The sequence below is a fragment of the Alligator sinensis genome, unplaced genomic scaffold (genome assembly GCF_000455745.1).
Source record: "Alligator sinensis unplaced genomic scaffold, ASM45574v1 scaffold428_1, whole genome shotgun sequence".
Taxonomy (NCBI): Eukaryota; Metazoa; Chordata; order Crocodylia; family Alligatoridae; genus Alligator; species Alligator sinensis.
In genome coordinates, this window is record NW_005841919.1 from 214,225 (window position 1) to 228,694 (window position 14,470).

General features: G+C 48.3%; 1 non-coding gene across 1 annotated transcript; it reads left to right on the forward strand.

Moving 5' to 3' along the window:
* The first annotated feature begins 1,187 nt into the window (after positions 1–1,187).
* Positions 1,188–1,359, forward strand: LOC112549496. Its single transcript, XR_003092918.1, has one exon. It is a non-coding gene; the product is annotated as a U1 spliceosomal RNA (small nuclear RNA).
* The last annotated feature ends 13,111 nt before the right edge of the window (positions 1,360–14,470 follow it).

The following is a 14,470-nucleotide window of genomic DNA, read 5'->3' on the forward strand; positions in this document are numbered from 1 at the left end:
GCTCAGCCCAGCCTGCCCTGAGCAGATCCGAGGGCACCTGCCTGCTCTCATGTCCTCCTTGACCAGAGCTGCTGGAGAAGCCACCAGAAAAGTAGCTCCCAGACTGGTGGTGTGTGGCGGCACACAGTAGCGGGAGCTACCCTCCCTGAGACCCATGCCCCTCGAATGAGGCCGAATCTCCTCTGAATTGAATCAACTACCGAAGCATCATGCAGCCCTACCAGGTGCTCTTCCTGCTCACACTTGCTACAGAGTTTAGATTGTCCAAAATACATTGTAAATCCTTGGTGTGGCCCTACTTGGATTACTGATGGTAAGCGCGTTATCCTGCCAGGACTCCTCTTATCCCCCTTCATTACCACCTGAGCTCTCCGCAATCCCATCTTTATATTGTCTTTATCATGTCTCTTCTCAACATACATAACTTTTTGTACATAATTCTCCAACCATTTCTCTGTCTCCCCTATCCGGATCTGGCCCACGGGCCATATTTTGCCCACCCCTGTCTTAGCCAAAGGCGACCAAAAAGCTATGTGCTGATGGGAACCTACCACAAGGATAGGTTAGTGCAATCTATCTGAATAAGATATGGCAGTGTCTATTAAGCTCAGCCCCCCTTACTGCCAACTCTTTTTAAAGTCATATTGAGACACTACGTTGCATGCATTTTGACTTTCTCTTCACTCCCACAGTTGAGCTATGCTTTTCTTTCCCATTTCCAATGATTCCTGTTTTTTCATCAGCCTTAAATGCCTGATAGACAACACCAAATGGGGCCCCAAACAGTTCACCCAGAATCATTGTCACCCCCCTGTCTCAGCCTGGCACGTATAAATAGTGCAGCCTCACCTTCAAAGAGGTGAAGCTGGACTAGGTTGCTCTGCACCTCATCTGCATATAAATTTTGGAGTATCCCAGTATTCATGACAAGAATACCCGGTTCCAGTCATGAGTGTGGGATAATTAGTATATGGATCCTTTGTGGTGGGTATCTGGAGTACACATACATACTGAACAGTGCTAAGCTGTGAGGTCACCCTGGCTTGAAATGCTGACTCTAGTGGGGCCCAGCCTAATGAATTATGTGGTGTTATGTATAGTTTGTACTATATATAAGTAGGTGCCAAAGTGTTGCTCAACCTGGCAGGGGAGATACTACCATGAGGTGTTTTTTGGCCCAGATGGTTTTACTTACCTGGCAGAAGAGATAGCCTTCTTTTTGGCCTTGAATGACTTGGTGTAGAGGGTGGATACCTGTCCATTGCACTGCAGGCAGGCACCCCAATGAGAGTCTCCAAATGTAAGGAACTCAGCTACACATTTTATGGTGATGGGGGATTGCTCTTTGGCTTTCCCTCTAGCTTGCTCCTTTGGCCTTTTGGCTAGGGGCAAGTGAGACTAGTGGGCATCTGAACTCCAAGGCCTCTGGGATTGGGCCTTGCACATGGTATGCCTGCCATGGATTTGGGAGTATCTGAAATGTCAGGCTGAAGAGTCTGGATGGTAGGATATCTGCCAGTGGTAATGCTACACAGACTTGAATGCTGAGCTGTGCTCAGTTGATAGACTTTGGAACTGATTTGGCCTGAGACATGAAATTTCAAAGAAAAAAAAAGTGTTCTATGGAGTAGCTGTGCTAAAACTTGCAGCAGTTTCAAAAAAAGATGGCATGTAGGGCTGTGTGAAATTTTGACGGGTGTTTCATTTCAAAGCTGTTTCAACATGTTTTGAGCTCGAAACAGCAAAATTGAAATGAAACAAAAGGCTTTGAAACAGCTTCAAAATGGAACAAGGGCTCTCAAAGCATTTCAAAAGTTTCAAAATGTTTCAAGTTTCGAAGCTGGGCTTACTTGTAGCTGAACACAAACTAAGGAGAGTGAGGGGGAAGAGAGGGGAAGGACTGCTCTGATATTGATATCTAGCTCCTGGTTCAATACCCCAGCTTTCTGATCATTTCCCCAGCTCTTCCCGGAGGGCGCGGGCCCCAGATCTGCATGCAGGGTTTCAGCAGGCTGTGTGCAGTTTTCCAGAAACCACTGTGCCTATTTACTTGGAAGACTTCATGCCTCCAGAAGGGGCTACTGTCCCTGAAATTTTCATCCAAATCAGGCCAGAAATAACAATGTTATAGACATTTTCATGATTCCCCATTCTAGCCTATGGGCGAAATGTCGAAACTCATTGAAACAGTGAAACAGTTTTGACAAAACAAAACAGAACAGTGTTTTGAAACTGCAAAATAAAACACTGTCCCTTCAAAACAGTGAAATGGAAGTTTAAATGAAATGGTGCTGTTTCGCACAGCCCTAGTGACATGCATCAATTCTGGATGAACTAAGTGTGTGGGTACTATATGAAAATTGCTACAGTGATGATTAATTACAAGATTATTGTTTTCAAATTTGCTCCTCCCTTCCATGTGCGAGCAAGGTCTGACAGTAAAGGAGGGGAGGGAAGAGGCTTCCAGGGGAAAAAGTATGGGGGGAAGCAGAGAGCAAAAGGGCTATCTGACCCCCCAGATCTATTTTCCCTGCTATAGCAGTGGATGGGGGACTCATTCAAGGTAAACCTCCAATAATTAGATTCTATACCTGGAAAATGATGACAAATTTATAATTTTTCCATATGTAACATCTTATAATCAGGGTCATATATTCAAGCAAATATGGTAATAATATCTGAAGAACTCCTGCTGGATATTCAGGGACTGATCTAGACCACCAGTGGCTAAATGAAGATGATAACTGCATGTCCAAGTAAACTGGGAAGAATTGGCAAAGGTTCTGCCAATTCTTCCCAGGCATAGGAATAAAATAGAGAGAGAGGTGTGGAAATAATGGGAACAAAGGGATTCAAAGAGAAATAACAAAAATACCAGTGTGAAACACAGTTGATGTACTAAGGAAACCTACACAAATACTGTACATGCACATAAATATTAGGGGTGTGCGAAGCAGTCCCTATTCGACTTTGGATTCGGCCTGAATCAGGGACAGTGATTTAATTCATTGATTCAGATCACTGTCCCTGATTTGATTCGGCTGAATCCAAATCTGAAGATTCGATGCTGATTCGGAGAATCAGTGATTCGGACATAGACACAGCTTTAAATGTTTTATCTACATACCTTGAGGTAGCAGGCTCAGCTTGTGAATGCTGTGATGCTGGGGTGCATGGAACATCCCACAGGAGTGCTGGGGGGCCCTCTGCTGGGATTCGGACGTAGACACAGCTTTAAATGTACTTATAGGTACTTCTGGTCCCTGGATTCGGACATAGACACAGCTTTAAAGAACTTACAGGTACTTCTGGTCCTCTGCTGGGAAGCGCACTGGGGTGTCCCTCTGTGTCTCCCTGGCTTGGCGATCAGTTGCAGGGGGACCCTGGGTGCCCCCCCAGACCCAGGAGGCCCAGTCACTGAGGCAGGGGGGGCACAGGGAGGCCCTCCAGCATGCTCCCTGGTGGACCCGGAAGTGCTTCTGGTCCACTTCCAGGTCTGCTGCCGAGCATGCTGGGAAGCCCCCCATGCTCCTGTGGGACGCTCCATACATCCCAGCATCATAGCATTGATGAGCCCCTGCTGCCTAGAGGCAGAGCTGACCTGAGCAGGGTGCAGGGCCCAGAGCAAATTAGCTCATGCGGGACCCCGCTCCCACTCCGATCCCACAGTCCCAGACCCAAAGAAGCTGCTGCTGGCGGCAATGGCAGTGGCATCAGCAGTGATGGTTGGGTAGTGAGCTGCTGGACGCAGAGCCGCCACTCCTCCCAGCTCTGCACCACCACTGCTCCGCCCCACTTCGCAGGGCCCCCCAAAGCTCGGGACCCAGGACAGTTGCCCCGATTGGCCCTCCCCTAGGGACAGCCCTGCCTAGAGGTATGTAGAAAAACCTTTAAAACTATGTCTATGTCTGAATCTCCAAATATTTCCGAATTTCTCCAAATCAATTTGGAAGGTTCCTATTCGATTTGGAGAGATGAAAGGGTCCTCTGGTTTGATTTGGATTCAGAGATTTGCCCACTGAATTGGGCCAAATCTCCACCGAATTGAATCAGGAACCAAAGCTTTGCACATCCCTAATAAATATATACAGTACTGAATATATATTCAAAGATACAGCTGTCAGTAATTTTATATACCCATCCCCATAAGAAAGATGTGTGCAGCACATACAACCCATAACAAATTATTGCAAATAATTATTATTATTTTACATATAAAATTATGTGTTTAGGTTTCAATGCTCTTCTGGTGAAAACTAGAAAACAGCTTCATTAAATTTAACAGATTTCCCCAAATTTACTCCAGGCAGGGGATCAGGCCTTTTCTATTACATGGTGCCTTTCCCAGGAGGGGATATAGAGAGATGTCCTGGTGGTCCATGAATATATAATAGTTGACTGTGTCAGAGATTCAGATAGCTCTAACAGTCTCAGCATGGAACTTAGCAGAGGTGGCTGAATTATTTATTGTAAATAAATTATTGGATAAATTTAGCTCTCTTTTCTGTTCACAAATCATTCATGAACTGATCTGGAGTCCTGAGAATGGACTGATTTTCTGAGTACTCACCAAATAATTTAGAATAAAAAATGTTCAGTCTATGACTGTGAGCAGTTCACTTTGTCTGTTTGTGACATATGATTCGGTCACTGATATCATGGTATTTTTTTCTGTTCCCTGAGTCATTACTGCAGCATGAACAGCTAAAACAGGAGCATAACAAATATGAAGAACAGCCATTCCCCAATATTTACTCAAATAGCAGCTCACAAATAGTAGGTAAAAAGGGACCAATTCAACAGCCATTTAGAATTAAAATAAATGTTCATGAATATTGTTATTCCAGCATTTAACCAATTCTATATTTTAGTGCTCTGTCAGAGCACCTAGGAGTACAGAGAGTGCATCTACACATGACGCTATGTCACTGCAGCAATACAGTACAGTAATGTAGCATCCATGGGTGTCTACATGTGACCAACACCTACTTCGCCATAGCACTGTGCTCCCCCTTTATAGTGTGCCACTATGGCAAAGTAGCTGTTAAAAATAACCGTGCCACACATACAGCTTAGTACAGGCAGTTATTCCATTGTGCTTTAGTACTTCCAAAAGGAAGTACTAAAACGGCACAGTAGCAATGTCACTGTAGGGCAACATGTAGATGCGTCCAGAGGGCAGTGCATCCAATACCATATCTTGTCTGACTGATGTCCACTTGGGTGGGATACTGAAAGTTGTCAGGGAATTGATGCTTCATACATTCAAGACCAGAAGGGACTGGCAAATCATCTAGTCTGATCTTCTCAGCACCAAGGGCCACTAAATTTCACTTAGTATTCCTTATATTGAGCTCTTGATAACTTGGGTTAGATCTCATTTCAGACTTCAGGGGACTAAACTGTTGTATACTACCGATGCCTTAGCTCCCTGTAAAGGCAAGGAACTGATTGAGATCAACCCAGATTATCCTTCTAGGTGATCTGTGCTTCATGCTGGAGAAGCAAGGGTTTTGGGGGTTTTTTTGATCTTTAATTGGAATAAATGCATAGTTGAGAGAGAAGTTAGACAAGCTTTTGGGCACAAAGTTCAGGAACCTGAAGAAGTGAACCGAAGAAAGGCACTTTGTGCCAAAAGCTTATCTAACATCTCTCCCAACTATAATGTTGGTCCACTAAAAGACATCACCAAAAAAACTTAGCTTCTCACATATTTCTTGGATTATAATGGCCACAACAACACTCCAACCCTACTGGAGAGGTAGGCAAGGAAGAAAAAAAGACCCCCACCAATTTTATCTGAGGGAAAACTTTCTGACCCCAATCTGCTGATCAATTTGATCTGATGCATCTGAACAAGACACACCAACATGTGGAAAACAGTTTCCTCTGTACCATCTTAGAGTACTGGCCACCTGCTTGGTAGATCCTACCTTTCTTCTTTGTGGCCAATTCTTTATGATTTGGGGGAAGGTGGTGGGGGGACCCAAAATACATCTGGCCAATTGCACATAAGGAAAAAAATTCCCTCCTGATGCAGTCAGTGCAGTAGAGGTGATATCTTTTATTAGACCAACAAGACAGTTGCAAAAAAAATTCTTTATTTGCAAGCTTTTGGGCAAATGCACACTTCCTTAGGCACAGGAGAATGCAAAGATTGTTAAGTTTCTCTCAGGTAGAAATGAAAATTCATATTGTACAGGAGAGCTGGAGGGTGATGTGAGTTCTCCTTGATGGAAAAGTTCATTTTATGCAAATTTGGCTCAGATAAAGGTTGAAGCAGTCTATTTACCTCAAAGGTGTCTGATGGCAAGCAGGATGTTGATTTTTGCTTTTTTCTTGGTAAGATGTTTCATATTTCACAAGGAATTTCTGTTGTGTTGAGCTTGCTCTGCAAGTATGCAAACTGGCTCAAAACAAAAGGCTGGAGCAGGTGTGTTAGCTTTCAGGTTCCAAGGTGTTGAATTTTGCTTCCGTCTTGTAAAATGATGAAATTTTCATTTCAAAATGGCTAATTATGGTATCTTCTATGTTTCAGGGATACAGGTTGTAGCCGCGTTGGTCTAAAAGTAGAAGCAGTCAGTGTGATAGAGGTGATATCTTTTATTAGACCAACTAGACAGTTGCAAAAAAAAAGCTTTCAAATAAAGAATTTTTTTTTGCAACTGTCTAGTTGGTTTAATAAAAGATATTGCCTCTACCACATTGACTACTTCTACTTTCAGACCAACACGGCTACAACTAGTATCCCTACAAGCTTGATGCAGAATTTCCTGTTCTTTCCATGGCCTAAACAGTTGGGAATGAACAAGGGGATTCATAGATTCACAGAGGCTGCAAGGCCAAAAGGGATCACCAAGATTCTGCTTCCCTCCATTGCCTGGAGAGGCTATACAATGTTTCCCAAAAAACTGGATTAAAGCAAATCTTTTAGAAAGATATGAATCTTAATTTAAAGACCAGGACAAGAAAGTTCACTAGCTTCCATGGTAAGCTGCTCTCATGTTTAATCACCTTCACTGCTGGGAAGTTATATTTAATTTCAAGGCTGAATTTGTCTAACTTCAACTTCCAGGTACTGGTTCTTATTAATCATTTGTGATAACACTGTTGGGTATCTTTTCCATGTATAATTACCTGTTCACTATGACAGACAAGATTCTTTGGGTAAATCCAATATCTTTTATGAAACCAACTCAAATAGTTGGAAAAATTCTCCTTAGCAAGCTTTCAGACACAAACGCCCTTCATCAGGCTGAGGAAGCATCTGCAGATGGTTTGTGCTCTTCCTGGATGGAGTGGTAGAGCAGCCAGAGGCCAGTATGTATGCAAGAAAGCCAGTCAGTTAGAATGTAAATTGAGGTGGTCAGTCGGTGAGAGAGAGGTGAGGGGTGGGGGAAGGGGGAATGAAAGTAGCTGTAGTCAAAGGATGAGAGACATGAGGGTGGGGGGTAGGGGAAGGGAATGAGAATAGCTGGTAAAAAGTGGAGGGTTTACCTGGGGAGTCAGATGTTAGGCAGGTTATAATGTATCATAAATCAAATGTCTATATTTAGTCCATGATTTTTTGTATCCAGGAGGTTGATGAAGTGAAGTTCATGGGCTCGTCTGTGGAAGGTATTTTGTAAATTCCCTTTGAGGATTAGAAACGAGTGTTTGGAGAGAGAGTGGTTTTCTTGTGAGAAATGTGAACCCACTGGTATTTTTGTCTTTGATAGATTTTTGGTGCATGTACATTCTGGTGTGCAGTTGTTGTTTGGTTGTTCCTACATATTTTCCATCAGGGCATTTGGTGCACTGGATGAGATATATTACATTTCTGGAGGTGCAGGTGTAAGACCCAAGAATGTTGATGGTCCTGTTGTGGGGTGTAGTTAGGGTGGCTGTAACAGGGAACCCTGGCCCTGTTACCAGAAGGCAGGTTGAGGGTTCAGAGGGGAAGGAAAGACCCCAGATGAAAGAGAAGAGAGGGGCGAGGTATAACAGGGAACCCTAGCCCTGTTACCAGAAGACAGGTCGGCCCCTTTAAAGTCAGGACTTTCTAGGCACAGCGTGCTGGTAAGGTAGGGTTAAAAGTTGAGCTAGGCCAGCTGGTCAGGTGACCGGAAGGGGGCAGGCCAGGACTATAAAACCATTGGGGTGGGCAGCCAAGGGAGAAGGAGTGCGTGTGAGAGCTCCACGGAGAGGCTGGGGGAGGGGGCCAAAGGCTGAAGGAGGGAAACTACTGAGGAACCCAGAGAAGCAGCTGCAACCCCAGAGGAAGGACTGTAGCTGACGGTGGGGAGCAGAAGCACAACCCCTGAGTAAATATAAGCTGGCGTGCTGCCTTCTTTGATCATATTTTTCTGGTGACGGTTATAGCCCGTGGACAGACTGTTTACGGGGTTTTTTTGTTAATAACACCAGTGGTTTGGGTGAGGCTAGTGGGGAAGGAGGAGGCCTCATTGGGACCCCACTACACCATGGGGACCCAGCGCCAGTGTGGGTTCAGGATTTGGGGTGTACTGACCCCGGCGCCAGAGAAGGTGCAGGATTCGGGGTACATAGGCCCTGGCACCAGTGTGGGTGCAAGATTTTGGGGTGTAGAGACCCCAGTGCCAGAGGGCATGATCCTAAAAGGCTGAGGTGGTCTGGTGCACCTGAGGTGCAGTTTTGTTTGTCTTTTGGACTGGGACAGCATGGATTCAGGGCCGTTCCCTTGCGACCCCCTGGCCGTGGGGCTGGTGGCTGGGCCTCTGGGCCAGGGAAGCTGGGCTCCAGATTGGAGCAGAAAGGAGGGCTATGAGCCTCAAGACAAGGAAAACGGCTAGAGCCTCAGAGTCAAACCCTGTTTGGTGGGTTTAGACAGAGAGGCCTAGCTAGAGAAAGGCAGGGGTCGAGGCCCGTGAAGGGGGAAGACCCCAACATACAAAATATAATAGGCAGCCTCCTGCTTACAAGAACATCAGTATAATAATTTTCCATCAAGATGTGGCAGGCGAGTAGAGAGCGGGACACAAGAAACATTAAAGGGGACTCCAAGGGCGCCCCACGTAGGGTGTGGATAACAGGGAAGATGGCGCTGGGGAAGGCAACCTGTTACAGTGGCCATCATAGAGGACATTCCAGTTTTCTGCTACTCTGTCCTCTGTCCTCTATTGATATGAAAGCAGACGCCTTTATGTCCTCTTGACGAGAAAAATAGAGGACATAAAGGCGTCCGGTTTTGTATCAATAGAGGACAGAGGACAACTGGAATGTCCTCTATGATACCCACCCAAAGTGTAGTAATTGTAGGGGTTGTTGAGATGTGTTGGCAGATTTTACATTTCTTGTCCCGGCATAGTCTGAATCCATTCAGTGTGTTTTGGGCTGTAGGAAGCTTGCTTCTGGTGACGAGGTTGGCAAGGTTTGGTGCTTGTTTAGAGGATAAGATGGGTGGTTCTGGGAAGATCTCTTTGAGAATTGGGTCTTCTAGTATGGGTTGCAATTGTTTGAGGATTTTCTGCATAGGTTCCAGGGAGGGGTGATATGTCATAACTAGTGGTGTGTGATTCATGGGGGTTTTTCTTCTGTACTGCAGCAATTCTTCATGTGGTATCTGGATGGCTCTTTCAAAAGTGTGATCTATCTCTCTGGAGGAATGTTCTTGTTGAGTGAAGGCCCTTTTGAGAGTTGTGAGGTGATGATCATGGGAGTTCTCTTCAGTGCAAATTTGGTGGCATCAGAGGGCTTGGCTGTATATCACAGCTTTCTTGTGTTTTGGGTGATTGCTGGTTCTGTGCAGGTATGTATGTTTGTAACAGGGGCCTTCTCTGGGCCGATTTACTTTTGGCCTGCCCACCTGTTTCTGGGCTAACCGCTCACCTTCTCACCCGCCAAGCCTTGATGATAATTAATTAATTGTTGTTAATTAAGCGAGAGGCTACCCATTTCTTGCCCTGATGCCAGGGGGCGCTATCTGCGGCTCCGTACCTCCCCTACACTGCAGCACGTGCCTCGCAGATGGCATCCTCTGTTCTTACAGTCACCGCAGCCTCACTCTGGGCCCCAGAATCCTACTGTTTGAACACGTGCCTCGCAGATGGCATCCTCTGTTCTTACAGTCACCGCAGCCTCACTCTGGGCCCCAGAATCCTACTGTTTGAACCCCACCTGGATCCCTCCATTCAGGTGGCCTATTCCGTCTTCATTCTAGGTTGCATAGCTCCCTGAGCTGCTTCCCCCTTACAGGTGTGGTCCCCTCAGGACCTTCAGCTCACTAGCCCTGGCCCACCTCCAGGCCAGTCGGAACCCCAGGCCCTCAGCTCTGGACGTCCCCTGCGGTGGGCCCCTGGCCCTTCAACCCTTCTGGTCCTGGCCCCAGCATTGACCAGTCAGGGGATGTCAAGACAGGTTTCTGAGTCTATGGCTCCACTCTCTCACTAGGGTCCACCTTCCAGACTCTACAAGAGGGTAACCTGCCTGATTGTGGGAGCTGGGGTTAAGGCGCCCCAAGCCACCTTTCACTGGGGTGGTAACTGGCCTGGCATTTCCTGGGGGCTCCCATGCCACTGAGAGCCCCACCAGGCCACCCACTCCCAGCAGGGTGCTGTTTTAGGTCATGCCCAGGACCAGGAGCCTCCTGACCACCCCGTACAGCTCCTCCCTTATCCCCAGAGTGTTCCATGAAGCCTTGCAGCCAGATGATGTTGCTGCACTTCCAGCCAGCAGCAAAACGCCCTGTTTATATGGGCGGCCAGAGCTCTAAATTGGCCGCTGTAATTAAGCACCTGCTGGTTGCTTGGCCCCAGATCTTAAAGTGGCAGGCACAAACAGTGCCCTGTCACAATGTTGGTCTGTGGATTTCTTCTATATGGTGGTCTGTATTGTACTGTTCCAGATAGTGACCATCGTGGCTAAAAAGTGAATGTTGGCATTGGAGTATTCCACAGAATGCTCTGATCGAGGGGTGCTGCATGTTCAATTTCTGATGGGAATCAATCAGAGATTGTAGTTTTTCAGTCCAAATGATGAAGGAAGTCATCAATATATTTTAAGTGTAGCAAGGATTTGATGGTACAGTCCTTGAGGAATTTTTCTTCCAGGTCACTCTTGAAAAGGATGGCATACTGTGGGGCCACTTTGGTGCCCATAGGGCTATGTGGGGGGTGCAGGCACCCAAAAATTCACCATAGCCCCCGCTCCCAGCGCTGCCACGTGGCCTGATTGCAGCGCAGCACAGAGCAGAACACCACTGTGAAGAGTGCAGTGCTGCCTTCCAGCCCCAGCCTGCCCCCCCTGCAGATCCTGGCGGGGAGGGGGCAGTGGAAGGGGAAGGCAGTGCCATGCTTTTCACAGTGGTGGTCTGCTCTGCTCTGTGCTGTGCTGTACTGCAGTGCTGGGAGCAGGGGCTACGGCAAATTTTTGGGTGCCTGCAGCCCTCTCTGTAGCTCAGCTCCCAGTGCCACCCAGCCCCAGCCCACAATGGCTGCTGGCCCAGCCAGCATGCAGATCTGGGGGCACAAGCTCCCCATGCCCTGCCAGGCTGTGTAACCCCCATCCCTGCAGCCCCTGGATTAGCTGCTTGCGGCTTTGTCCTCCACCCCGGCTGTGAAGGGCCTGCCTCTGCTCCAGCCTCCCTCCTTCCCTCTCTCAACTGTTTGGAGGGGCTCTGCCACAAGGCCCCAGTGACCCTGATGGCAGTGGGCCTTTTTTTTTTTTAAGTGCTGGGAGGCTGGGGCCAGGTGGGGCAGCCATCGGGGGACCTGGGAGTACAAGCAGTGTCTGGGGCCAGGTGGGGCAGCTACTGGGGGGCTGCAGGAGCCAGTGGAGGCTGGGGCTGGGTGGGGCAGCAATCTGGGAGGCTAGGAGAACAAGCGGGGATAGGGCACATGGGCCCTGTGGAGGAAGGTGGTAGCCCCTGCAGGGGCCATGTGGCATTTGTTGGGGGGTGGGGGGGGCTGTAGCCCTGTGAGGGGGAGAAAGTTTGTGAGCTCTGTGGGAGGCCTGTGCCCTGCAGGGGGCAGGGGACCCACCCTTCCTGAGCAGCCCCCCCTCCACAGCCCCACCACGATCCACCCACACTTACCCACACATCCCACAGCCCCTCACATCCCTCTGCAGCCACCCATATCCTCCCTCCCCTCTTCCCAGCCCACTTCTGCAAACCCCACATCCCCGCAGCACACACGCTACATGCTCAGCTGGCAGGAGCTGTGGCTGCAGGGGCAACTGCCCCACATCCTGGTTAGTGAAGGGGTCACAGGGAGGTCGAACTGCTCTATGGTAAGAAAACCAAAGGCAAAGAGCAAAACATATAGGTATTTAGAATTCATTTTATTATGATGATGGAGACACTGGTAGGCTTCCAAATTGCTTTAACACTGTAGATATATCAATAAAACATTGCCCAACTGATCACTGTCTCTCTGTCTCTCTCACTGTCTCTCTCTCTATATAGTGACCTTTTGTTTTAATTGTGGAGGAACATGGATTTCATGGTATTTTATACAGCGACTTTGGGATATTTTTATCAGGGATTTTTCAGTTTTCCAATAGGGAACACCAGAATTTCTGCTAGGGAGGCAAGTGGCAGGACCCAGGCAGAGGAGCCTGCTCACAGAGCTGGTACCTTGGACCCAGCTGGAGGTGGCTGATCTCCTGACCAATTGGGACTGGGAGGACATGCTTTGACAATTCAAAGCAGGCCACCACACTGGGAACATCTTTCGGGAGATAGCTGCCCAGATGGCCGGGCAGGGGCACACATAGCAGTAGTGCTGCACCAAGGCCAACTCTGCAGCCACAGACCACTGGCAGCTGGCCCAGAGGGGCAGATGCCTCTACTGGCTCTGCAGTCCTCATCCAGGTCTGGCAGGGGTGCAGCAGGGCACAGCCACGCATGGGTAGACGGTTCAGGGAACTCTCAGGGCTGCTTCAGCAGTCCAGCTGGCACAACGGGTAGTGTCCCCAGGTACTAATTGATTGGGCCCCAGAAGCTCCTGTCTATTTGTATCTTCCATATTAACATGGGCTTTACGGCTCATCCACTAATGAGCAATACAACTAATTTATTGGGACAACAAAAGCAAAAACAGGATAGGAGCCATGTGGGGGTCAAAGGGTCAAAATGTTAAGATACGTTCTCTGGAGGGGGACACCAAGCAGAGCCCCCCGGGCCGCACCCACCGGTCTTCAAAGGCAGCCAATGAGCCGGTGGATACTGCCCACTGGTGCTCTGCCTGGAAACATGCTTGGACAAGTGAGAGGAAAGCGGCCCCGCAGTCTCCGGGCACCAGAGCCTCTTTCCTGATCAAGTGCAGGGCCCACTTGACCAGGGCCAGGAGAAGGTTGACCAGGAGGTCCCAAGACTTGGTGGGGCCGTGGATGGGGTGACCAAAAACAAAAAGGTGGGGGGTGAAATTCAATCAGAACCTCAGAAGGAGGTTCTGGAGGTGGAGGGGCTGCAGCCTGGTGCACTCAAGGGTCATGTGCACCAGGCTCTCCACATACACGCCCGTGGTGATGGCTCCATGGAGGATCCACCAGCTGAGGTCCCCAGTGGCTTGTGGGATGAGGATGGAGTACAGCCTCAGCCACTGGGGTGCCCCAGTCATGTCCTCGCTGATCAGGTCTTGCCCTAGAAGTTCCTGAGAGTGAGTAGCCCTGAACTACTTGCCAGGGCAGCTTTTTGTACTGATGGGGCCAGGACAGGGCAGCCTTTTACACTGCTGGGGCCAGCACAGGCACTGGCCCCAGGTTCTAGCTCCCTTTGGCTGTAGATCCAGGAGGAGCCAGGCAGGGTTATTTTGCTCCAAGCGGCACAATTTGCCCCACACCAAAGTGCATATCCGGACACGTGTACTGAGGCAAAAAGCCCCGGCTCAAATTTGCACCGCTTCTATTTGAGCTGCTGCAAGCACACATGCATGTCGTGACTTGGGACCCTCTGGGTTAGATTACAGGGGAAATGTGGTGAAGGGGATATAATGGTAGGAGTCTATTACAGACCTCCTAACCAAGATGATCTTGACCATGAATTTGCTAACGAACTGGCAGAAGCTTCACGCTCTTGATGCATGGTTGTCATGGGCAACTTCAACTACCCTGATATCTCACGGGAAGAGCATTCTGCCAAATCTGATTGGTCATGAAGCTTCCTCACTTGCATTGATGAACTTTACTTGTCTCAAGAAGTCTATGGGCCAACAAGAGGTAGCTGCTGGATCTGGTATTGGCCAAAGGGGATGATCTAGTGAGCAACCTGAGAATTGAAGGGAAGCTGGGAGACAGTGATCACAAGTTGATCACTTTCTCTATCCATCGCAAAGCTGGCAAATCAGTCAGCCATGCAGAAATCCTTGACTTTAGGAATGCCTACTTTCACAAGCTCGGGAGGCTGGTTGCTGAGGTTCTGAGAGGACATGATTGGACAGAGAGGGGAGTCCATGATGAGTGGTTGCTCCTTAAGAATGTGATCCTTGAAGCACAAGGGAAGTCCATCCCAGCC